The sequence below is a fragment of the Patiria miniata genome, unplaced genomic scaffold (genome assembly GCF_015706575.1).
Source record: "Patiria miniata isolate m_02_andy unplaced genomic scaffold, ASM1570657v1 HiC_scaffold_6, whole genome shotgun sequence".
Classification (NCBI taxonomy): domain Eukaryota; kingdom Metazoa; phylum Echinodermata; class Asteroidea; order Valvatida; family Asterinidae; genus Patiria; species Patiria miniata.
Genome location: NW_024037073.1, coordinates 3,475,931 through 3,493,744, shown reverse-complemented (window position 1 = coordinate 3,493,744; position 17,814 = coordinate 3,475,931). Strand labels below are relative to the sequence as shown.

General features: G+C 47.7%; 67 non-coding genes across 67 annotated transcripts; all 67 read left to right on the top strand.

The window, feature by feature from the left end:
- Window positions 1-47: 47 nt before the first annotated feature.
- LOC119744002 lies at window positions 48-166 on the top strand. Its single transcript, XR_005273424.1, has one exon. It is a non-coding gene; the product is annotated as a 5S ribosomal RNA (ribosomal RNA).
- Window positions 167-313: 147 nt separating this feature from the next.
- Window positions 314-432, top strand: LOC119744001. Its single transcript, XR_005273423.1, has one exon. It is a non-coding gene; the product is annotated as a 5S ribosomal RNA (ribosomal RNA).
- A 147-nt stretch (window positions 433-579) lies between these two features.
- LOC119744000 lies at window positions 580-698 on the top strand. The gene has a single exon (XR_005273422.1). It is a non-coding gene; the product is annotated as a 5S ribosomal RNA (ribosomal RNA).
- Window positions 699-846: 148 nt separating this feature from the next.
- Window positions 847-965, top strand: LOC119743999. The gene has a single exon (XR_005273421.1). It is a non-coding gene; the product is annotated as a 5S ribosomal RNA (ribosomal RNA).
- A 147-nt stretch (window positions 966-1,112) lies between these two features.
- Window positions 1,113-1,231, top strand: LOC119743998. The gene has a single exon (XR_005273420.1). It is a non-coding gene; the product is annotated as a 5S ribosomal RNA (ribosomal RNA).
- A 148-nt stretch (window positions 1,232-1,379) lies between these two features.
- LOC119743997 lies at window positions 1,380-1,498 on the top strand. The gene has a single exon (XR_005273419.1). It is a non-coding gene; the product is annotated as a 5S ribosomal RNA (ribosomal RNA).
- A 145-nt stretch (window positions 1,499-1,643) lies between these two features.
- LOC119743794 lies at window positions 1,644-1,762 on the top strand. Its single transcript, XR_005273230.1, has one exon. It is a non-coding gene; the product is annotated as a 5S ribosomal RNA (ribosomal RNA).
- A 147-nt stretch (window positions 1,763-1,909) lies between these two features.
- Window positions 1,910-2,028, top strand: LOC119743996. Its single transcript, XR_005273418.1, has one exon. It is a non-coding gene; the product is annotated as a 5S ribosomal RNA (ribosomal RNA).
- A 147-nt stretch (window positions 2,029-2,175) lies between these two features.
- LOC119743793 lies at window positions 2,176-2,294 on the top strand. Its single transcript, XR_005273229.1, has one exon. It is a non-coding gene; the product is annotated as a 5S ribosomal RNA (ribosomal RNA).
- A 147-nt stretch (window positions 2,295-2,441) lies between these two features.
- Window positions 2,442-2,560, top strand: LOC119743995. Its single transcript, XR_005273417.1, has one exon. It is a non-coding gene; the product is annotated as a 5S ribosomal RNA (ribosomal RNA).
- Window positions 2,561-2,707: 147 nt separating this feature from the next.
- LOC119743993 lies at window positions 2,708-2,826 on the top strand. Its single transcript, XR_005273415.1, has one exon. It is a non-coding gene; the product is annotated as a 5S ribosomal RNA (ribosomal RNA).
- Window positions 2,827-2,973: 147 nt separating this feature from the next.
- LOC119743792 lies at window positions 2,974-3,092 on the top strand. The gene has a single exon (XR_005273228.1). It is a non-coding gene; the product is annotated as a 5S ribosomal RNA (ribosomal RNA).
- A 147-nt stretch (window positions 3,093-3,239) lies between these two features.
- On the top strand, window positions 3,240-3,358 carry LOC119743790. Its single transcript, XR_005273226.1, has one exon. It is a non-coding gene; the product is annotated as a 5S ribosomal RNA (ribosomal RNA).
- A 148-nt stretch (window positions 3,359-3,506) lies between these two features.
- LOC119743789 lies at window positions 3,507-3,625 on the top strand. Its single transcript, XR_005273225.1, has one exon. It is a non-coding gene; the product is annotated as a 5S ribosomal RNA (ribosomal RNA).
- A 147-nt stretch (window positions 3,626-3,772) lies between these two features.
- Window positions 3,773-3,891, top strand: LOC119743788. The gene has a single exon (XR_005273224.1). It is a non-coding gene; the product is annotated as a 5S ribosomal RNA (ribosomal RNA).
- Window positions 3,892-4,038: 147 nt separating this feature from the next.
- Window positions 4,039-4,157, top strand: LOC119743787. Its single transcript, XR_005273223.1, has one exon. It is a non-coding gene; the product is annotated as a 5S ribosomal RNA (ribosomal RNA).
- A 147-nt stretch (window positions 4,158-4,304) lies between these two features.
- Window positions 4,305-4,423, top strand: LOC119743786. Its single transcript, XR_005273222.1, has one exon. It is a non-coding gene; the product is annotated as a 5S ribosomal RNA (ribosomal RNA).
- Window positions 4,424-4,570: 147 nt separating this feature from the next.
- Window positions 4,571-4,689, top strand: LOC119743785. The gene has a single exon (XR_005273221.1). It is a non-coding gene; the product is annotated as a 5S ribosomal RNA (ribosomal RNA).
- A 147-nt stretch (window positions 4,690-4,836) lies between these two features.
- LOC119743784 lies at window positions 4,837-4,955 on the top strand. The gene has a single exon (XR_005273220.1). It is a non-coding gene; the product is annotated as a 5S ribosomal RNA (ribosomal RNA).
- A 148-nt stretch (window positions 4,956-5,103) lies between these two features.
- LOC119743783 lies at window positions 5,104-5,222 on the top strand. The gene has a single exon (XR_005273219.1). It is a non-coding gene; the product is annotated as a 5S ribosomal RNA (ribosomal RNA).
- Window positions 5,223-5,369: 147 nt separating this feature from the next.
- Window positions 5,370-5,488, top strand: LOC119743782. Its single transcript, XR_005273218.1, has one exon. It is a non-coding gene; the product is annotated as a 5S ribosomal RNA (ribosomal RNA).
- Window positions 5,489-5,635: 147 nt separating this feature from the next.
- On the top strand, window positions 5,636-5,754 carry LOC119743780. Its single transcript, XR_005273217.1, has one exon. It is a non-coding gene; the product is annotated as a 5S ribosomal RNA (ribosomal RNA).
- A 148-nt stretch (window positions 5,755-5,902) lies between these two features.
- Window positions 5,903-6,021, top strand: LOC119743778. Its single transcript, XR_005273215.1, has one exon. It is a non-coding gene; the product is annotated as a 5S ribosomal RNA (ribosomal RNA).
- Window positions 6,022-6,168: 147 nt separating this feature from the next.
- On the top strand, window positions 6,169-6,287 carry LOC119743777. Its single transcript, XR_005273214.1, has one exon. It is a non-coding gene; the product is annotated as a 5S ribosomal RNA (ribosomal RNA).
- Window positions 6,288-6,434: 147 nt separating this feature from the next.
- LOC119743776 lies at window positions 6,435-6,553 on the top strand. Its single transcript, XR_005273213.1, has one exon. It is a non-coding gene; the product is annotated as a 5S ribosomal RNA (ribosomal RNA).
- A 147-nt stretch (window positions 6,554-6,700) lies between these two features.
- LOC119743775 lies at window positions 6,701-6,819 on the top strand. Its single transcript, XR_005273212.1, has one exon. It is a non-coding gene; the product is annotated as a 5S ribosomal RNA (ribosomal RNA).
- A 147-nt stretch (window positions 6,820-6,966) lies between these two features.
- Window positions 6,967-7,085, top strand: LOC119743774. Its single transcript, XR_005273211.1, has one exon. It is a non-coding gene; the product is annotated as a 5S ribosomal RNA (ribosomal RNA).
- A 147-nt stretch (window positions 7,086-7,232) lies between these two features.
- Window positions 7,233-7,351, top strand: LOC119743773. The gene has a single exon (XR_005273210.1). It is a non-coding gene; the product is annotated as a 5S ribosomal RNA (ribosomal RNA).
- Window positions 7,352-7,498: 147 nt separating this feature from the next.
- LOC119743772 lies at window positions 7,499-7,617 on the top strand. Its single transcript, XR_005273209.1, has one exon. It is a non-coding gene; the product is annotated as a 5S ribosomal RNA (ribosomal RNA).
- A 147-nt stretch (window positions 7,618-7,764) lies between these two features.
- LOC119743771 lies at window positions 7,765-7,883 on the top strand. The gene has a single exon (XR_005273208.1). It is a non-coding gene; the product is annotated as a 5S ribosomal RNA (ribosomal RNA).
- A 147-nt stretch (window positions 7,884-8,030) lies between these two features.
- On the top strand, window positions 8,031-8,149 carry LOC119743770. The gene has a single exon (XR_005273207.1). It is a non-coding gene; the product is annotated as a 5S ribosomal RNA (ribosomal RNA).
- A 147-nt stretch (window positions 8,150-8,296) lies between these two features.
- On the top strand, window positions 8,297-8,415 carry LOC119743769. Its single transcript, XR_005273206.1, has one exon. It is a non-coding gene; the product is annotated as a 5S ribosomal RNA (ribosomal RNA).
- Window positions 8,416-8,562: 147 nt separating this feature from the next.
- On the top strand, window positions 8,563-8,681 carry LOC119743767. The gene has a single exon (XR_005273204.1). It is a non-coding gene; the product is annotated as a 5S ribosomal RNA (ribosomal RNA).
- Window positions 8,682-8,828: 147 nt separating this feature from the next.
- On the top strand, window positions 8,829-8,947 carry LOC119743766. Its single transcript, XR_005273203.1, has one exon. It is a non-coding gene; the product is annotated as a 5S ribosomal RNA (ribosomal RNA).
- A 147-nt stretch (window positions 8,948-9,094) lies between these two features.
- LOC119743764 lies at window positions 9,095-9,213 on the top strand. The gene has a single exon (XR_005273202.1). It is a non-coding gene; the product is annotated as a 5S ribosomal RNA (ribosomal RNA).
- A 147-nt stretch (window positions 9,214-9,360) lies between these two features.
- LOC119743763 lies at window positions 9,361-9,479 on the top strand. Its single transcript, XR_005273201.1, has one exon. It is a non-coding gene; the product is annotated as a 5S ribosomal RNA (ribosomal RNA).
- A 147-nt stretch (window positions 9,480-9,626) lies between these two features.
- Window positions 9,627-9,745, top strand: LOC119743762. The gene has a single exon (XR_005273200.1). It is a non-coding gene; the product is annotated as a 5S ribosomal RNA (ribosomal RNA).
- Window positions 9,746-9,892: 147 nt separating this feature from the next.
- On the top strand, window positions 9,893-10,011 carry LOC119743761. Its single transcript, XR_005273199.1, has one exon. It is a non-coding gene; the product is annotated as a 5S ribosomal RNA (ribosomal RNA).
- A 147-nt stretch (window positions 10,012-10,158) lies between these two features.
- Window positions 10,159-10,277, top strand: LOC119743760. Its single transcript, XR_005273198.1, has one exon. It is a non-coding gene; the product is annotated as a 5S ribosomal RNA (ribosomal RNA).
- Window positions 10,278-10,424: 147 nt separating this feature from the next.
- Window positions 10,425-10,543, top strand: LOC119743759. Its single transcript, XR_005273197.1, has one exon. It is a non-coding gene; the product is annotated as a 5S ribosomal RNA (ribosomal RNA).
- A 148-nt stretch (window positions 10,544-10,691) lies between these two features.
- LOC119743758 lies at window positions 10,692-10,810 on the top strand. The gene has a single exon (XR_005273196.1). It is a non-coding gene; the product is annotated as a 5S ribosomal RNA (ribosomal RNA).
- Window positions 10,811-10,957: 147 nt separating this feature from the next.
- On the top strand, window positions 10,958-11,076 carry LOC119743757. The gene has a single exon (XR_005273195.1). It is a non-coding gene; the product is annotated as a 5S ribosomal RNA (ribosomal RNA).
- Window positions 11,077-11,223: 147 nt separating this feature from the next.
- LOC119743755 lies at window positions 11,224-11,342 on the top strand. The gene has a single exon (XR_005273193.1). It is a non-coding gene; the product is annotated as a 5S ribosomal RNA (ribosomal RNA).
- Window positions 11,343-11,488: 146 nt separating this feature from the next.
- On the top strand, window positions 11,489-11,607 carry LOC119743754. The gene has a single exon (XR_005273192.1). It is a non-coding gene; the product is annotated as a 5S ribosomal RNA (ribosomal RNA).
- A 147-nt stretch (window positions 11,608-11,754) lies between these two features.
- On the top strand, window positions 11,755-11,873 carry LOC119743753. Its single transcript, XR_005273191.1, has one exon. It is a non-coding gene; the product is annotated as a 5S ribosomal RNA (ribosomal RNA).
- Window positions 11,874-12,021: 148 nt separating this feature from the next.
- LOC119743752 lies at window positions 12,022-12,140 on the top strand. Its single transcript, XR_005273190.1, has one exon. It is a non-coding gene; the product is annotated as a 5S ribosomal RNA (ribosomal RNA).
- A 147-nt stretch (window positions 12,141-12,287) lies between these two features.
- Window positions 12,288-12,406, top strand: LOC119743751. Its single transcript, XR_005273189.1, has one exon. It is a non-coding gene; the product is annotated as a 5S ribosomal RNA (ribosomal RNA).
- Window positions 12,407-12,553: 147 nt separating this feature from the next.
- On the top strand, window positions 12,554-12,672 carry LOC119743748. The gene has a single exon (XR_005273187.1). It is a non-coding gene; the product is annotated as a 5S ribosomal RNA (ribosomal RNA).
- Window positions 12,673-12,819: 147 nt separating this feature from the next.
- On the top strand, window positions 12,820-12,938 carry LOC119743747. Its single transcript, XR_005273186.1, has one exon. It is a non-coding gene; the product is annotated as a 5S ribosomal RNA (ribosomal RNA).
- Window positions 12,939-13,084: 146 nt separating this feature from the next.
- LOC119743746 lies at window positions 13,085-13,203 on the top strand. Its single transcript, XR_005273185.1, has one exon. It is a non-coding gene; the product is annotated as a 5S ribosomal RNA (ribosomal RNA).
- Window positions 13,204-13,350: 147 nt separating this feature from the next.
- On the top strand, window positions 13,351-13,469 carry LOC119743745. The gene has a single exon (XR_005273184.1). It is a non-coding gene; the product is annotated as a 5S ribosomal RNA (ribosomal RNA).
- Window positions 13,470-13,617: 148 nt separating this feature from the next.
- LOC119743744 lies at window positions 13,618-13,736 on the top strand. Its single transcript, XR_005273183.1, has one exon. It is a non-coding gene; the product is annotated as a 5S ribosomal RNA (ribosomal RNA).
- A 147-nt stretch (window positions 13,737-13,883) lies between these two features.
- Window positions 13,884-14,002, top strand: LOC119743742. The gene has a single exon (XR_005273181.1). It is a non-coding gene; the product is annotated as a 5S ribosomal RNA (ribosomal RNA).
- A 147-nt stretch (window positions 14,003-14,149) lies between these two features.
- LOC119743741 lies at window positions 14,150-14,268 on the top strand. The gene has a single exon (XR_005273180.1). It is a non-coding gene; the product is annotated as a 5S ribosomal RNA (ribosomal RNA).
- Window positions 14,269-14,415: 147 nt separating this feature from the next.
- LOC119743740 lies at window positions 14,416-14,534 on the top strand. Its single transcript, XR_005273179.1, has one exon. It is a non-coding gene; the product is annotated as a 5S ribosomal RNA (ribosomal RNA).
- Window positions 14,535-14,681: 147 nt separating this feature from the next.
- Window positions 14,682-14,800, top strand: LOC119743739. The gene has a single exon (XR_005273178.1). It is a non-coding gene; the product is annotated as a 5S ribosomal RNA (ribosomal RNA).
- A 147-nt stretch (window positions 14,801-14,947) lies between these two features.
- Window positions 14,948-15,066, top strand: LOC119743737. Its single transcript, XR_005273177.1, has one exon. It is a non-coding gene; the product is annotated as a 5S ribosomal RNA (ribosomal RNA).
- Window positions 15,067-15,213: 147 nt separating this feature from the next.
- LOC119743736 lies at window positions 15,214-15,332 on the top strand. Its single transcript, XR_005273176.1, has one exon. It is a non-coding gene; the product is annotated as a 5S ribosomal RNA (ribosomal RNA).
- Window positions 15,333-15,480: 148 nt separating this feature from the next.
- LOC119743735 lies at window positions 15,481-15,599 on the top strand. Its single transcript, XR_005273175.1, has one exon. It is a non-coding gene; the product is annotated as a 5S ribosomal RNA (ribosomal RNA).
- A 147-nt stretch (window positions 15,600-15,746) lies between these two features.
- Window positions 15,747-15,865, top strand: LOC119743734. The gene has a single exon (XR_005273174.1). It is a non-coding gene; the product is annotated as a 5S ribosomal RNA (ribosomal RNA).
- A 147-nt stretch (window positions 15,866-16,012) lies between these two features.
- LOC119743733 lies at window positions 16,013-16,131 on the top strand. Its single transcript, XR_005273173.1, has one exon. It is a non-coding gene; the product is annotated as a 5S ribosomal RNA (ribosomal RNA).
- Window positions 16,132-16,278: 147 nt separating this feature from the next.
- Window positions 16,279-16,397, top strand: LOC119743731. The gene has a single exon (XR_005273172.1). It is a non-coding gene; the product is annotated as a 5S ribosomal RNA (ribosomal RNA).
- A 147-nt stretch (window positions 16,398-16,544) lies between these two features.
- LOC119743729 lies at window positions 16,545-16,663 on the top strand. Its single transcript, XR_005273170.1, has one exon. It is a non-coding gene; the product is annotated as a 5S ribosomal RNA (ribosomal RNA).
- A 147-nt stretch (window positions 16,664-16,810) lies between these two features.
- Window positions 16,811-16,929, top strand: LOC119743728. Its single transcript, XR_005273169.1, has one exon. It is a non-coding gene; the product is annotated as a 5S ribosomal RNA (ribosomal RNA).
- A 147-nt stretch (window positions 16,930-17,076) lies between these two features.
- Window positions 17,077-17,195, top strand: LOC119743727. The gene has a single exon (XR_005273168.1). It is a non-coding gene; the product is annotated as a 5S ribosomal RNA (ribosomal RNA).
- A 147-nt stretch (window positions 17,196-17,342) lies between these two features.
- LOC119743726 lies at window positions 17,343-17,461 on the top strand. The gene has a single exon (XR_005273167.1). It is a non-coding gene; the product is annotated as a 5S ribosomal RNA (ribosomal RNA).
- Window positions 17,462-17,607: 146 nt separating this feature from the next.
- Window positions 17,608-17,726, top strand: LOC119743725. Its single transcript, XR_005273166.1, has one exon. It is a non-coding gene; the product is annotated as a 5S ribosomal RNA (ribosomal RNA).
- The last annotated feature ends 88 nt before the right edge of the window (window positions 17,727-17,814 follow it).

Below are 17,814 nucleotides of genomic sequence, written 5' to 3'. Positions count from 1 at the left end.
GCGGCGGCCAAGTTTGGTTCAAAACTGGCTAAAAGAAAGTTTACATCGCCTACGACCATACTACGTTGAATACACCGGTTCTCGTCCGATCACCGAAGTTAAGCAACGTCGGGCTTGGTTAGTACTTGGATGGGAGACCGCCTGGGAATACCAGGTGCCGTAGGCTTTTTCTTTTTTGTCTGGGGGCGCTGTTAGTGCGTTGCAATATGGGGGGTTGGCCATTTTGGGGTTCAACATTTGTTTAGTTTTTTGGTTTTTTTGGAACGGCGGCGGCCAAGTTTGGTTCAAAACTGGCTAAAAGAAAGTTTACATCGCCTACGACCATACTACGTTGAATACACCGGTTCTCGTCCGATCACCGAAGTTAAGCAACGTCGGGCTTGGTTAGTACTTGGATGGGAGACCGCCTGGGAATACCAGGTGCCGTAGGCTTTTTCTTTTTTGTCTGGGGGCGCTGTTAGTGCGTTGCAATATGGGGGGTTGGCCATTTTGGGGTTCAACATTTGTTTAGTTTTTTGGTTTTTTTGGAACGGCGGCGGCCAAGTTTGGTTCAAAACTGGCTAAAAGAAAGTTTACATCGCCTACGACCATACTACGTTGAATACACCGGTTCTCGTCCGATCACCGAAGTTAAGCAACGTCGGGCTTGGTTAGTACTTGGATGGGAGACCGCCTGGGAATACCAGGTGCCGTAGGCTTTTTCTTTTTTGTCTGGGGGCGCTGTTAGTGCGTTGCAATATGGGGGGTTGGCCATTTTGGGGTTCAACATTTGTTTAGTTTTTTGGGTTTTTTTGGAACGGCGGCGGCCAAGTTTGGTTCAAAACTGGCTAAAAGAAAGTTTACATCGCCTACGACCATACTACGTTGAATACACCGGTTCTCGTCCGATCACCGAAGTTAAGCAACGTCGGGCTTGGTTAGTACTTGGATGGGAGACCGCCTGGGAATACCAGGTGCCGTAGGCTTTTTCTTTTTTGTCTGGGGGCGCTGTTAGTGCGTTGCAATATGGGGGGTTGGCCATTTTGGGGTTCAACATTTGTTTAGTTTTTTGGTTTTTTTGGAACGGCGGCGGCCAAGTTTGGTTCAAAACTGGCTAAAAGAAAGTTTACATCGCCTACGACCATACTACGTTGAATACACCGGTTCTCGTCCGATCACCGAAGTTAAGCAACGTCGGGCTTGGTTAGTACTTGGATGGGAGACCGCCTGGGAATACCAGGTGCCGTAGGCTTTTTCTTTTTTGTCTGGGGGCGCTGTTAGTGCGTTGCAATATGGGGGGTTGGCCATTTTGGGGTTCAACATTTGTTTAGTTTTTTGGGTTTTTTTGGAACGGCGGCGGCCAAGTTTGGTTCAAAACTGGCTAAAAGAAAGTTTACATCGCCTACGACCATACTACGTTGAATACACCGGTTCTCGTCCGATCACCGAAGTTAAGCAACGTCGGGCTTGGTTAGTACTTGGATGGGAGACCGCCTGGGAATACCAGGTGCCGTAGGCTTTTTCTTTTTTGTCTGGGGGCGCTGTTAGTGCGTTGCAATATGGGGGGTTGGCCATTTTGGGGTTCAACATTTGTTTAGTTTTTTTTTTTTTGGAACGGCGGCGGCCAAGTTTGGTTCAAAACTGGCTAAAAGAAAGTTTACATCGCCTACGACCATACTACGTTGAATACACCGGTTCTCGTCCGATCACCGAAGTTAAGCAACGTCGGGCTTGGTTAGTACTTGGATGGGAGACCGCCTGGGAATACCAGGTGTCGTAGGCTTTTTCTTTTTTGTCTGGGGGCGCTGTTAGTGCGTTGCAATATGGGGGGTTGGCCATTTTGGGGTTCAACATTTGTTTAGTTTTTTGGTTTTTTTGGAACGGCGGCGGCCAAGTTTGGTTCAAAACTGGCTAAAAGAAAGTTTACATCGCCTACGACCATACTACGTTGAATACACCGGTTCTCGTCCGATCACCGAAGTTAAGCAACGTCGGGCTTGGTTAGTACTTGGATGGGAGACCGCCTGGGAATACCAGGTGCCGTAGGCTTTTTCTTTTTTGTCTGGGGGCGCTGTTAGTGCGTTGCAATATGGGGGGTTGGCCATTTTGGGGTTCAACATTTGTTTAGTTTTTTGGTTTTTTTGGAACGGCGGCGGCCAAGTTTGGTTCAAAACTGGCTAAAAGAAAGTTTACATCGCCTACGACCATACTACGTTGAATACACCGGTTCTCGTCCGATCACCGAAGTTAAGCAACGTCGGGCTTGGTTAGTACTTGGATGGGAGACCGCCTGGGAATACCAGGTGTCGTAGGCTTTTTCTTTTTTGTCTGGGGGCGCTGTTAGTGCGTTGCAATATGGGGGGTTGGCCATTTTGGGGTTCAACATTTGTTTAGTTTTTGGTTTTTTTTGGAACGGCGGCGGCCAAGTTTGGTTCAAAACTGGCTAAAAGAAAGTTTACATCGCCTACGACCATACTACGTTGAATACACCGGTTCTCGTCCGATCACCGAAGTTAAGCAACGTCGGGCTTGGTTAGTACTTGGATGGGAGACCGCCTGGGAATACCAGGTGCCGTAGGCTTTTTCTTTTTTGTCTGGGGGCGCTGTTAGTGCGTTGCAATATGGGGGGTTGGCCATTTTGGGGTTCAACATTTGTTTAGTTTTTTGTTTTTTTTGGAACGGCGGCGGCCAAGTTTGGTTCAAAACTGGCTAAAAGAAAGTTTACATCGCCTACGACCATACTACGTTGAATACACCGGTTCTCGTCCGATCACCGAAGTTAAGCAACGTCGGGCTTGGTTAGTACTTGGATGGGAGACCGCCTGGGAATACCAGGTGCCGTAGGCTTTTTCTTTTTTGTCTGGGGGCGCTGTTAGTGCGTTGCAATATGGGGGGTTGGCCATTTTGGGGTTCAACATTTGTTTAGTTTTTTGGTTTTTTTGGAACGGCGGCGGCCAAGTTTGGTTCAAAACTGGCTAAAAGAAAGTTTACATCGCCTACGACCATACTACGTTGAATACACCGGTTCTCGTCCGATCACCGAAGTTAAGCAACGTCGGGCTTGGTTAGTACTTGGATGGGAGACCGCCTGGGAATACCAGGTGTCGTAGGCTTTTTCTTTTTTGTCTGGGGGCGCTGTTAGTGCGTTGCAATATGGGGGGTTGGCCATTTTGGGGTTCAACATTTGTTTAGTTTTTTGGTTTTTTTGGAACGGCGGCGGCCAAGTTTGGTTCAAAACTGGCTAAAAGAAAGTTTACATCGCCTACGACCATACTACGTTGAATACACCGGTTCTCGTCCGATCACCGAAGTTAAGCAACGTCGGGCTTGGTTAGTACTTGGATGGGAGACCGCCTGGGAATACCAGGTGTCGTAGGCTTTTTCTTTTTTGTCTGGGGGCGCTGTTAGTGCGTTGCAATATGGGGGGTTGGCCATTTTGGGGTTCAACATTTGTTTAGTTTTTTGGTTTTTTTTGGAACGGCGGCGGCCAAGTTTGGTTCAAAACTGGCTAAAAGAAAGTTTACATCGCCTACGACCATACTACGTTGAATACACCGGTTCTCGTCCGATCACCGAAGTTAAGCAACGTCGGGCTTGGTTAGTACTTGGATGGGAGACCGCCTGGGAATACCAGGTGTCGTAGGCTTTTTCTTTTTTGTCTGGGGGCGCTGTTAGTGCGTTGCAATATGGGGGGTTGGCCATTTTGGGGTTCAACATTTGTTTAGTTTTTTGGTTTTTTTGGAACGGCGGCGGCCAAGTTTGGTTCAAAACTGGCTAAAAGAAAGTTTACATCGCCTACGACCATACTACGTTGAATACACCGGTTCTCGTCCGATCACCGAAGTTAAGCAACGTCGGGCTTGGTTAGTACTTGGATGGGAGACCGCCTGGGAATACCAGGTGTCGTAGGCTTTTTCTTTTTTGTCTGGGGGCGCTGTTAGTGCGTTGCAATATGGGGGGTTGGCCATTTTGGGGTTCAACATTTGTTTAGTTTTTGGGTTTTTTTGGAACGGCGGCGGCCAAGTTTGGTTCAAAACTGGCTAAAAGAAAGTTTACATCGCCTACGACCATACTACGTTGAATACACCGGTTCTCGTCCGATCACCGAAGTTAAGCAACGTCGGGCTTGGTTAGTACTTGGATGGGAGACCGCCTGGGAATACCAGGTGTCGTAGGCTTTTTCTTTTTTGTCTGGGGGCGCTGTTAGTGCGTTGCAATATGGGGGGTTGGCCATTTTGGGGTTCAACATTTGTTTAGTTTTTTGTTTTTTTTGGAACGGCGGCGGCCAAGTTTGGTTCAAAACTGGCTAAAAGAAAGTTTACATCGCCTACGACCATACTACGTTGAATACACCGGTTCTCGTCCGATCACCGAAGTTAAGCAACGTCGGGCTTGGTTAGTACTTGGATGGGAGACCGCCTGGGAATACCAGGTGTCGTAGGCTTTTTCTTTTTTGTCTGGGGGCGCTGTTAGTGCGTTGCAATATGGGGGGTTGGCCATTTTGGGGTTCAACATTTGTTTAGTTTTTTGGTTTTTTTGGAACGGCGGCGGCCAAGTTTGGTTCAAAACTGGCTAAAAGAAAGTTTACATCGCCTACGACCATACTACGTTGAATACACCGGTTCTCGTCCGATCACCGAAGTTAAGCAACGTCGGGCTTGGTTAGTACTTGGATGGGAGACCGCCTGGGAATACCAGGTGTCGTAGGCTTTTTCTTTTTTGTCTGGGGGCGCTGTTAGTGCGTTGCAATATGGGGGGTTGGCCATTTTGGGGTTCAACATTTGTTTAGTTTTTTGGTTTTTTTGGAACGGCGGCGGCCAAGTTTGGTTCAAAACTGGCTAAAAGAAAGTTTACATCGCCTACGACCATACTACGTTGAATACACCGGTTCTCGTCCGATCACCGAAGTTAAGCAACGTCGGGCTTGGTTAGTACTTGGATGGGAGACCGCCTGGGAATACCAGGTGTCGTAGGCTTTTTCTTTTTTGTCTGGGGGCGCTGTTAGTGCGTTGCAATATGGGGGGTTGGCCATTTTGGGGTTCAACATTTGTTTAGTTTTTTGGGTTTTTTTGGAACGGCGGCGGCCAAGTTTGGTTCAAAACTGGCTAAAAGAAAGTTTACATCGCCTACGACCATACTACGTTGAATACACCGGTTCTCGTCCGATCACCGAAGTTAAGCAACGTCGGGCTTGGTTAGTACTTGGATGGGAGACCGCCTGGGAATACCAGGTGTCGTAGGCTTTTTCTTTTTTGTCTGGGGGCGCTGTTAGTGCGTTGCAATATGGGGGGTTGGCCATTTTGGGGTTCAACATTTGTTTAGTTTTTTGTTTTTTTTGGAACGGCGGCGGCCAAGTTTGGTTCAAAACTGGCTAAAAGAAAGTTTACATCGCCTACGACCATACTACGTTGAATACACCGGTTCTCGTCCGATCACCGAAGTTAAGCAACGTCGGGCTTGGTTAGTACTTGGATGGGAGACCGCCTGGGAATACCAGGTGTCGTAGGCTTTTTCTTTTTTGTCTGGGGGCGCTGTTAGTGCGTTGCAATATGGGGGGTTGGCCATTTTGGGGTTCAACATTTGTTTAGTTTTTTGGTTTTTTTGGAACGGCGGCGGCCAAGTTTGGTTCAAAACTGGCTAAAAGAAAGTTTACATCGCCTACGACCATACTACGTTGAATACACCGGTTCTCGTCCGATCACCGAAGTTAAGCAACGTCGGGCTTGGTTAGTACTTGGATGGGAGACCGCCTGGGAATACCAGGTGTCGTAGGCTTTTTCTTTTTTGTCTGGGGGCGCTGTTAGTGCGTTGCAATATGGGGGGTTGGCCATTTTGGGGTTCAACATTTGTTTAGTTTTTTGGTTTTTTTTGGAACGGCGGCGGCCAAGTTTGGTTCAAAACTGGCTAAAAGAAAGTTTACATCGCCTACGACCATACTACGTTGAATACACCGGTTCTCGTCCGATCACCGAAGTTAAGCAACGTCGGGCTTGGTTAGTACTTGGATGGGAGACCGCCTGGGAATACCAGGTGTCGTAGGCTTTTTCTTTTTTGTCTGGGGGCGCTGTTAGTGCGTTGCAATATGGGGGGTTGGCCATTTTGGGGTTCAACATTTGTTTAGTTTTTTGGTTTTTTTGGAACGGCGGCGGCCAAGTTTGGTTCAAAACTGGCTAAAAGAAAGTTTACATCGCCTACGACCATACTACGTTGAATACACCGGTTCTCGTCCGATCACCGAAGTTAAGCAACGTCGGGCTTGGTTAGTACTTGGATGGGAGACCGCCTGGGAATACCAGGTGTCGTAGGCTTTTTCTTTTTTGTCTGGGGGCGCTGTTAGTGCGTTGCAATATGGGGGGTTGGCCATTTTGGGGTTCAACATTTGTTTAGTTTTTTGTTTTTTTTGGAACGGCGGCGGCCAAGTTTGGTTCAAAACTGGCTAAAAGAAAGTTTACATCGCCTACGACCATACTACGTTGAATACACCGGTTCTCGTCCGATCACCGAAGTTAAGCAACGTCGGGCTTGGTTAGTACTTGGATGGGAGACCGCCTGGGAATACCAGGTGTCGTAGGCTTTTTCTTTTTTGTCTGGGGGCGCTGTTAGTGCGTTGCAATATGGGGGGTTGGCCATTTTGGGGTTCAACATTTGTTTAGTTTTTTGTTTTTTTTGGAACGGCGGCGGCCAAGTTTGGTTCAAAACTGGCTAAAAGAAAGTTTACATCGCCTACGACCATACTACGTTGAATACACCGGTTCTCGTCCGATCACCGAAGTTAAGCAACGTCGGGCTTGGTTAGTACTTGGATGGGAGACCGCCTGGGAATACCAGGTGTCGTAGGCTTTTTCTTTTTTGTCTGGGGGCGCTGTTAGTGCGTTGCAATATGGGGGGTTGGCCATTTTGGGGTTCAACATTTGTTTAGTTTTTTGGTTTTTTTGGAACGGCGGCGGCCAAGTTTGGTTCAAAACTGGCTAAAAGAAAGTTTACATCGCCTACGACCATACTACGTTGAATACACCGGTTCTCGTCCGATCACCGAAGTTAAGCAACGTCGGGCTTGGTTAGTACTTGGATGGGAGACCGCCTGGGAATACCAGGTGTCGTAGGCTTTTTCTTTTTTGTCTGGGGGCGCTGTTAGTGCGTTGCAATATGGGGGGTTGGCCATTTTGGGGTTCAACATTTGTTTAGTTTTTTGGTTTTTTTGGAACGGCGGCGGCCAAGTTTGGTTCAAAACTGGCTAAAAGAAAGTTTACATCGCCTACGACCATACTACGTTGAATACACCGGTTCTCGTCCGATCACCGAAGTTAAGCAACGTCGGGCTTGGTTAGTACTTGGATGGGAGACCGCCTGGGAATACCAGGTGTCGTAGGCTTTTTCTTTTTTGTCTGGGGGCGCTGTTAGTGCGTTGCAATATGGGGGGTTGGCCATTTTGGGGTTCAACATTTGTTTAGTTTTTTGGTTTTTTTGGAACGGCGGCGGCCAAGTTTGGTTCAAAACTGGCTAAAAGAAAGTTTACATCGCCTACGACCATACTACGTTGAATACACCGGTTCTCGTCCGATCACCGAAGTTAAGCAACGTCGGGCTTGGTTAGTACTTGGATGGGAGACCGCCTGGGAATACCAGGTGTCGTAGGCTTTTTCTTTTTTGTCTGGGGGCGCTGTTAGTGCGTTGCAATATGGGGGGTTGGCCATTTTGGGGTTCAACATTTGTTTAGTTTTTTGTTTTTTTTGGAACGGCGGCGGCCAAGTTTGGTTCAAAACTGGCTAAAAGAAAGTTTACATCGCCTACGACCATACTACGTTGAATACACCGGTTCTCGTCCGATCACCGAAGTTAAGCAACGTCGGGCTTGGTTAGTACTTGGATGGGAGACCGCCTGGGAATACCAGGTGTCGTAGGCTTTTTCTTTTTTGTCTGGGGGCGCTGTTAGTGCGTTGCAATATGGGGGGTTGGCCATTTTGGGGTTCAACATTTGTTTAGTTTTTTGTTTTTTTTGGAACGGCGGCGGCCAAGTTTGGTTCAAAACTGGCTAAAAGAAAGTTTACATCGCCTACGACCATACTACGTTGAATACACCGGTTCTCGTCCGATCACCGAAGTTAAGCAACGTCGGGCTTGGTTAGTACTTGGATGGGAGACCGCCTGGGAATACCAGGTGTCGTAGGCTTTTTCTTTTTTGTCTGGGGGCGCTGTTAGTGCGTTGCAATATGGGGGGTTGGCCATTTTGGGGTTCAACATTTGTTTAGTTTTTTGGTTTTTTTGGAACGGCGGCGGCCAAGTTTGGTTCAAAACTGGCTAAAAGAAAGTTTACATCGCCTACGACCATACTACGTTGAATACACCGGTTCTCGTCCGATCACCGAAGTTAAGCAACGTCGGGCTTGGTTAGTACTTGGATGGGAGACCGCCTGGGAATACCAGGTGTCGTAGGCTTTTTCTTTTTTGTCTGGGGGCGCTGTTAGTGCGTTGCAATATGGGGGGTTGGCCATTTTGGGGTTCAACATTTGTTTAGTTTTTTGTTTTTTTTGGAACGGCGGCGGCCAAGTTTGGTTCAAAACTGGCTAAAAGAAAGTTTACATCGCCTACGACCATACTACGTTGAATACACCGGTTCTCGTCCGATCACCGAAGTTAAGCAACGTCGGGCTTGGTTAGTACTTGGATGGGAGACCGCCTGGGAATACCAGGTGTCGTAGGCTTTTTCTTTTTTGTCTGGGGGCGCTGTTAGTGCGTTGCAATATGGGGGGTTGGCCATTTTGGGGTTCAACATTTGTTTAGTTTTTTGGTTTTTTTGGAACGGCGGCGGCCAAGTTTGGTTCAAAACTGGCTAAAAGAAAGTTTACATCGCCTACGACCATACTACGTTGAATACACCGGTTCTCGTCCGATCACCGAAGTTAAGCAACGTCGGGCTTGGTTAGTACTTGGATGGGAGACCGCCTGGGAATACCAGGTGTCGTAGGCTTTTTCTTTTTTGTCTGGGGGCGCTGTTAGTGCGTTGCAATATGGGGGGTTGGCCATTTTGGGGTTCAACATTTGTTTAGTTTTTTGTTTTTTTTGGAACGGCGGCGGCCAAGTTTGGTTCAAAACTGGCTAAAAGAAAGTTTACATCGCCTACGACCATACTACGTTGAATACACCGGTTCTCGTCCGATCACCGAAGTTAAGCAACGTCGGGCTTGGTTAGTACTTGGATGGGAGACCGCCTGGGAATACCAGGTGTCGTAGGCTTTTTCTTTTTTGTCTGGGGGCGCTGTTAGTGCGTTGCAATATGGGGGGTTGGCCATTTTGGGGTTCAACATTTGTTTAGTTTTTTGGTTTTTTTGGAACGGCGGCGGCCAAGTTTGGTTCAAAACTGGCTAAAAGAAAGTTTACATCGCCTACGACCATACTACGTTGAATACACCGGTTCTCGTCCGATCACCGAAGTTAAGCAACGTCGGGCTTGGTTAGTACTTGGATGGGAGACCGCCTGGGAATACCAGGTGTCGTAGGCTTTTTCTTTTTTGTCTGGGGGCGCTGTTAGTGCGTTGCAATATGGGGGGTTGGCCATTTTGGGGTTCAACATTTGTTTAGTTTTTTGTTTTTTTTGGAACGGCGGCGGCCAAGTTTGGTTCAAAACTGGCTAAAAGAAAGTTTACATCGCCTACGACCATACTACGTTGAATACACCGGTTCTCGTCCGATCACCGAAGTTAAGCAACGTCGGGCTTGGTTAGTACTTGGATGGGAGACCGCCTGGGAATACCAGGTGTCGTAGGCTTTTTCTTTTTTGTCTGGGGGCGCTGTTAGTGCGTTGCAATATGGGGGGTTGGCCATTTTGGGGTTCAACATTTGTTTAGTTTTTTGGTTTTTTTGGAACGGCGGCGGCCAAGTTTGGTTCAAAACTGGCTAAAAGAAAGTTTACATCGCCTACGACCATACTACGTTGAATACACCGGTTCTCGTCCGATCACCGAAGTTAAGCAACGTCGGGCTTGGTTAGTACTTGGATGGGAGACCGCCTGGGAATACCAGGTGTCGTAGGCTTTTTCTTTTTTGTCTGGGGGCGCTGTTAGTGCGTTGCAATATGGGGGGTTGGCCATTTTGGGGTTCAACATTTGTTTAGTTTTTTGGTTTTTTTGGAACGGCGGCGGCCAAGTTTGGTTCAAAACTGGCTAAAAGAAAGTTTACATCGCCTACGACCATACTACGTTGAATACACCGGTTCTCGTCCGATCACCGAAGTTAAGCAACGTCGGGCTTGGTTAGTACTTGGATGGGAGACCGCCTGGGAATACCAGGTGTCGTAGGCTTTTTCTTTTTTGTCTGGGGGCGCTGTTAGTGCGTTGCAATATGGGGGGTTGGCCATTTTGGGGTTCAACATTTGTTTAGTTTTTTGGTTTTTTTGGAACGGCGGCGGCCAAGTTTGGTTCAAAACTGGCTAAAAGAAAGTTTACATCGCCTACGACCATACTACGTTGAATACACCGGTTCTCGTCCGATCACCGAAGTTAAGCAACGTCGGGCTTGGTTAGTACTTGGATGGGAGACCGCCTGGGAATACCAGGTGTCGTAGGCTTTTTCTTTTTTGTCTGGGGGCGCTGTTAGTGCGTTGCAATATGGGGGGTTGGCCATTTTGGGGTTCAACATTTGTTTAGTTTTTTGGTTTTTTTTGGAACGGCGGCGGCCAAGTTTGGTTCAAAACTGGCTAAAAGAAAGTTTACATCGCCTACGACCATACTACGTTGAATACACCGGTTCTCGTCCGATCACCGAAGTTAAGCAACGTCGGGCTTGGTTAGTACTTGGATGGGAGACCGCCTGGGAATACCAGGTGTCGTAGGCTTTTTCTTTTTTGTCTGGGGGCGCTGTTAGTGCGTTGCAATATGGGGGGTTGGCCATTTTGGGGTTCAACATTTGTTTAGTTTTTTGGTTTTTTTGGAACGGCGGCGGCCAAGTTTGGTTCAAAACTGGCTAAAAGAAAGTTTACATCGCCTACGACCATACTACGTTGAATACACCGGTTCTCGTCCGATCACCGAAGTTAAGCAACGTCGGGCTTGGTTAGTACTTGGATGGGAGACCGCCTGGGAATACCAGGTGTCGTAGGCTTTTTCTTTTTTGTCTGGGGGCGCTGTTAGTGCGTTGCAATATGGGGGGTTGGCCATTTTGGGGTTCAACATTTGTTTAGTTTTTTGGTTTTTTTGGAACGGCGGCGGCCAAGTTTGGTTCAAAACTGGCTAAAAGAAAGTTTACATCGCCTACGACCATACTACGTTGAATACACCGGTTCTCGTCCGATCACCGAAGTTAAGCAACGTCGGGCTTGGTTAGTACTTGGATGGGAGACCGCCTGGGAATACCAGGTGTCGTAGGCTTTTTCTTTTTTGTCTGGGGGCGCTGTTAGTGCGTTGCAATATGGGGGGTTGGCCATTTTGGGGTTCAACATTTGTTTAGTTTTTTGTTTTTTTGGAACGGCGGCGGCCAAGTTTGGTTCAAAACTGGCTAAAAGAAAGTTTACATCGCCTACGACCATACTACGTTGAATACACCGGTTCTCGTCCGATCACCGAAGTTAAGCAACGTCGGGCTTGGTTAGTACTTGGATGGGAGACCGCCTGGGAATACCAGGTGTCGTAGGCTTTTTCTTTTTTGTCTGGGGGCGCTGTTAGTGCGTTGCAATATGGGGGGTTGGCCATTTTGGGGTTCAACATTTGTTTAGTTTTTTGGTTTTTTTGGAACGGCGGCGGCCAAGTTTGGTTCAAAACTGGCTAAAAGAAAGTTTACATCGCCTACGACCATACTACGTTGAATACACCGGTTCTCGTCCGATCACCGAAGTTAAGCAACGTCGGGCTTGGTTAGTACTTGGATGGGAGACCGCCTGGGAATACCAGGTGTCGTAGGCTTTTTCTTTTTTGTCTGGGGGCGCTGTTAGTGCGTTGCAATATGGGGGGTTGGCCATTTTGGGGTTCAACATTTGTTTAGTTTTTTGGTTTTTTTTGGAACGGCGGCGGCCAAGTTTGGTTCAAAACTGGCTAAAAGAAAGTTTACATCGCCTACGACCATACTACGTTGAATACACCGGTTCTCGTCCGATCACCGAAGTTAAGCAACGTCGGGCTTGGTTAGTACTTGGATGGGAGACCGCCTGGGAATACCAGGTGTCGTAGGCTTTTTCTTTTTTGTCTGGGGGCGCTGTTAGTGCGTTGCAATATGGGGGGTTGGCCATTTTGGGGTTCAACATTTGTTTAGTTTTTTGGTTTTTTTGGAACGGCGGCGGCCAAGTTTGGTTCAAAACTGGCTAAAAGAAAGTTTACATCGCCTACGACCATACTACGTTGAATACACCGGTTCTCGTCCGATCACCGAAGTTAAGCAACGTCGGGCTTGGTTAGTACTTGGATGGGAGACCGCCTGGGAATACCAGGTGTCGTAGGCTTTTTCTTTTTTGTCTGGGGGCGCTGTTAGTGCGTTGCAATATGGGGGGTTGGCCATTTTGGGGTTCAACATTTGTTTAGTTTTTTGGTTTTTTTGGAACGGCGGCGGCCAAGTTTGGTTCAAAACTGGCTAAAAGAAAGTTTACATCGCCTACGACCATACTACGTTGAATACACCGGTTCTCGTCCGATCACCGAAGTTAAGCAACGTCGGGCTTGGTTAGTACTTGGATGGGAGACCGCCTGGGAATACCAGGTGTCGTAGGCTTTTTCTTTTTTGTCTGGGGGCGCTGTTAGTGCGTTGCAATATGGGGGGTTGGCCATTTTGGGGTTCAACATTTGTTTAGTTTTTGGGTTTTTTTGGAACGGCGGCGGCCAAGTTTGGTTCAAAACTGGCTAAAAGAAAGTTTACATCGCCTACGACCATACTACGTTGAATACACCGGTTCTCGTCCGATCACCGAAGTTAAGCAACGTCGGGCTTGGTTAGTACTTGGATGGGAGACCGCCTGGGAATACCAGGTGTCGTAGGCTTTTTCTTTTTTGTCTGGGGGCGCTGTTAGTGCGTTGCAATATGGGGGGTTGGCCATTTTGGGGTTCAACATTTGTTTAGTTTTTTGTTTTTTTGGAACGGCGGCGGCCAAGTTTGGTTCAAAACTGGCTAAAAGAAAGTTTACATCGCCTACGACCATACTACGTTGAATACACCGGTTCTCGTCCGATCACCGAAGTTAAGCAACGTCGGGCTTGGTTAGTACTTGGATGGGAGACCGCCTGGGAATACCAGGTGTCGTAGGCTTTTTCTTTTTTGTCTGGGGGCGCTGTTAGTGCGTTGCAATATGGGGGGTTGGCCATTTTGGGGTTCAACATTTGTTTAGTTTTTTGTTTTTTTTGGAACGGCGGCGGCCAAGTTTGGTTCAAAACTGGCTAAAAGAAAGTTTACATCGCCTACGACCATACTACGTTGAATACACCGGTTCTCGTCCGATCACCGAAGTTAAGCAACGTCGGGCTTGGTTAGTACTTGGATGGGAGACCGCCTGGGAATACCAGGTGTCGTAGGCTTTTTCTTTTTTGTCTGGGGGCGCTGTTAGTGCGTTGCAATATGGGGGGTTGGCCATTTTGGGGTTCAACATTTGTTTAGTTTTTTGGTTTTTTTTGGAACGGCGGCGGCCAAGTTTGGTTCAAAACTGGCTAAAAGAAAGTTTACATCGCCTACGACCATACTACGTTGAATACACCGGTTCTCGTCCGATCACCGAAGTTAAGCAACGTCGGGCTTGGTTAGTACTTGGATGGGAGACCGCCTGGGAATACCAGGTGTCGTAGGCTTTTTCTTTTTTGTCTGGGGGCGCTGTTAGTGCGTTGCAATATGGGGGGTTGGCCATTTTGGGGTTCAACATTTGTTTAGTTTTTTGTTTTTTTTGGAACGGCGGCGGCCAAGTTTGGTTCAAAACTGGCTAAAAGAAAGTTTACATCGCCTACGACCATACTACGTTGAATACACCGGTTCTCGTCCGATCACCGAAGTTAAGCAACGTCGGGCTTGGTTAGTACTTGGATGGGAGACCGCCTGGGAATACCAGGTGTCGTAGGCTTTTTCTTTTTTGTCTGGGGGCGCTGTTAGTGCGTTGCAATATGGGGGGTTGGCCATTTTGGGGTTCAACATTTGTTTAGTTTTTTGGTTTTTTTGGAACGGCGGCGGCCAAGTTTGGTTCAAAACTGGCTAAAAGAAAGTTTACATCGCCTACGACCATACTACGTTGAATACACCGGTTCTCGTCCGATCACCGAAGTTAAGCAACGTCGGGCTTGGTTAGTACTTGGATGGGAGACCGCCTGGGAATACCAGGTGTCGTAGGCTTTTTCTTTTTTGTCTGGGGGCGCTGTTAGTGCGTTGCAATATGGGGGGTTGGCCATTTTGGGGTTCAACATTTGTTTAGTTTTTTGTTTTTTTTGGAACGGCGGCGGCCAAGTTTGGTTCAAAACTGGCTAAAAGAAAGTTTACATCGCCTACGACCATACTACGTTGAATACACCGGTTCTCGTCCGATCACCGAAGTTAAGCAACGTCGGGCTTGGTTAGTACTTGGATGGGAGACCGCCTGGGAATACCAGGTGTCGTAGGCTTTTTCTTTTTTGTCTGGGGGCGCTGTTAGTGCGTTGCAATATGGGGGGTTGGCCATTTTGGGGTTCAACATTTGTTTAGTTTTTTGGTTTTTTTGGAACGGCGGCGGCCAAGTTTGGTTCAAAACTGGCTAAAAGAAAGTTTACATCGCCTACGACCATACTACGTTGAATACACCGGTTCTCGTCCGATCACCGAAGTTAAGCAACGTCGGGCTTGGTTAGTACTTGGATGGGAGACCGCCTGGGAATACCAGGTGTCGTAGGCTTTTTCTTTTTTGTCTGGGGGCGCTGTTAGTGCGTTGCAATATGGGGGGTTGGCCATTTTGGGGTTCAACATTTGTTTAGTTTTTTGTTTTTTTTGGAACGGCGGCGGCCAAGTTTGGTTCAAAACTGGCTAAAAGAAAGTTTACATCGCCTACGACCATACTACGTTGAATACACCGGTTCTCGTCCGATCACCGAAGTTAAGCAACGTCGGGCTTGGTTAGTACTTGGATGGGAGACCGCCTGGGAATACCAGGTGTCGTAGGCTTTTTCTTTTTTGTCTGGGGGCGCTGTTAGTGCGTTGCAATATGGGGGGTTGGCCATTTTGGGGTTCAACATTTGTTTAGTTTTTTGGTTTTTTTGGAACGGCGGCGGCCAAGTTTGGTTCAAAACTGGCTAAAAGAAAGTTTACATCGCCTACGACCATACTACGTTGAATACACCGGTTCTCGTCCGATCACCGAAGTTAAGCAACGTCGGGCTTGGTTAGTACTTGGATGGGAGACCGCCTGGGAATACCAGGTGTCGTAGGCTTTTTCTTTTTTGTCTGGGGGCGCTGTTAGTGCGTTGCAATATGGGGGGTTGGCCATTTTGGGGTTCAACATTTGTTTAGTTTTTTGGTTTTTTTTGGAACGGCGGCGGCCAAGTTTGGTTCAAAACTGGCTAAAAGAAAGTTTACATCGCCTACGACCATACTACGTTGAATACACCGGTTCTCGTCCGATCACCGAAGTTAAGCAACGTCGGGCTTGGTTAGTACTTGGATGGGAGACCGCCTGGGAATACCAGGTGTCGTAGGCTTTTTCTTTTTTGTCTGGGGGCGCTGTTAGTGCGTTGCAATATGGGGGGTTGGCCATTTTGGGGTTCAACATTTGTTTAGTTTTTTGGTTTTTTTGGAACGGCGGCGGCCAAGTTTGGTTCAAAACTGGCTAAAAGAAAGTTTACATCGCCTACGACCATACTACGTTGAATACACCGGTTCTCGTCCGATCACCGAAGTTAAGCAACGTCGGGCTTGGTTAGTACTTGGATGGGAGACCGCCTGGGAATACCAGGTGTCGTAGGCTTTTTCTTTTTTGTCTGGGGGCGCTGTTAGTGCGTTGCAATATGGGGGGTTGGCCATTTTGGGGTTCAACATTTGTTTAGTTTTTTGTTTTTTTTGGAACGGCGGCGGCCAAGTTTGGTTCAAAACTGGCTAAAAGAAAGTTTACATCGCCTACGACCATACTACGTTGAATACACCGGTTCTCGTCCGATCACCGAAGTTAAGCAACGTCGGGCTTGGTTAGTACTTGGATGGGAGACCGCCTGGGAATACCAGGTGTCGTAGGCTTTTTCTTTTTTGTCTGGGGGCGCTGTTAGTGCGTTGCAATATGGGGGGTTGGCCATTTTGGGGTTCAACATTTGTTTAGTTTTTTGGTTTTTTTGGAACGGCGGCGGCCAAGTTTGGTTCAAAACTGGCTAAAAGAAAGTTTACATCGCCTACGACCATACTACGTTGAATACACCGGTTCTCGTCCGATCACCGAAGTTAAGCAACGTCGGGCTTGGTTAGTACTTGGATGGGAGACCGCCTGGGAATACCAGGTGTCGTAGGCTTTTTCTTTTTTGTCTGGGGGCGCTGTTAGTGCGTTGCAATATGGGGGGTTGGCCATTTTGGGGTTCAACATTTGTTTAGTTTTTGGGTTTTTTTGGAACGGCGGCGGCCAAGTTTGGTTCAAAACTGGCTAAAAGAAAGTTTACATCGCCTACGACCATACTACGTTGAATACACCGGTTCTCGTCCGATCACCGAAGTTAAGCAACGTCGGGCTTGGTTAGTACTTGGATGGGAGACCGCCTGGGAATACCAGGTGTCGTAGGCTTTTTCTTTTTTGTCTGGGGGCGCTGTTAGTGCGTTGCAATATGGGGGGTTGGCCATTTTGGGGTTCAACATTTGTTTAGTTTTTTGGTTTTTTTGGAACGGCGGCGGCCAAGTTTGGTTCAAAACTGGCTAAAAGAAAGTTTACATCGCCTACGACCATACTACGTTGAATACACCGGTTCTCGTCCGATCACCGAAGTTAAGCAACGTCGGGCTTGGTTAGTACTTGGATGGGAGACCGCCTGGGAATACCAGGTGTCGTAGGCTTTTTCTTTTTTGTCTGGGGGCGCTGTTAGTGCGTTGCAATATGGGGGGTTGGCCATTTTGGGGTTCAACATTTGTTTAGTTTTTTGGTTTTTTTGGAACGGCGGCGGCCAAGTTTGGTTCAAAACTGGCTAAAAGAAAGTTTACATCGCCTACGACCATACTACGTTGAATACACCGGTTCTCGTCCGATCACCGAAGTTAAGCAACGTCGGGCTTGGTTAGTACTTGGATGGGAGACCGCCTGGGAATACCAGGTGTCGTAGGCTTTTTCTTTTTTGTCTGGGGGCGCTGTTAGTGCGTTGCAATATGGGGGGTTGGCCATTTTGGGGTTCAACATTTGTTTAGTTTTTTGTTTTTTTTGGAACGGCGGCGGCCAAGTTTGGTTCAAAACTGGCTAAAAGAAAGTTTACATCGCCTACGACCATACTACGTTGAATACACCGGTTCTCGTCCGATCACCGAAGTTAAGCAACGTCGGGCTTGGTTAGTACTTGGATGGGAGACCGCCTGGGAATACCAGGTGTCGTAGGCTTTTTCTTTTTTGTCTGGGGGCGCTGTTAGTGCGTTGCAATATGGGGGGTTGGCCATTTTGGGGTTCAACATTTGTTTAGTTTTTTGTTTTTTTGGAACGGCGGCGGCCAAGTTTGGTTCAAAACTGGCTAAAAGAAAGTTTACATCGCCTACGACCATACTACGTTGAATACACCGGTTCTCGTCCGATCACCGAAGTTAAGCAACGTCGGGCTTGGTTAGTACTTGGATGGGAGACCGCCTGGGAATACCAGGTGTCGTAGGCTTTTTCTTTTTTGTCTGGGGGCGCTGTTAGTGCGTTGCAATATGGGGGGTTGGCCATTTTGGGGTTCAACATTTGTTTAGTTTTTTGGT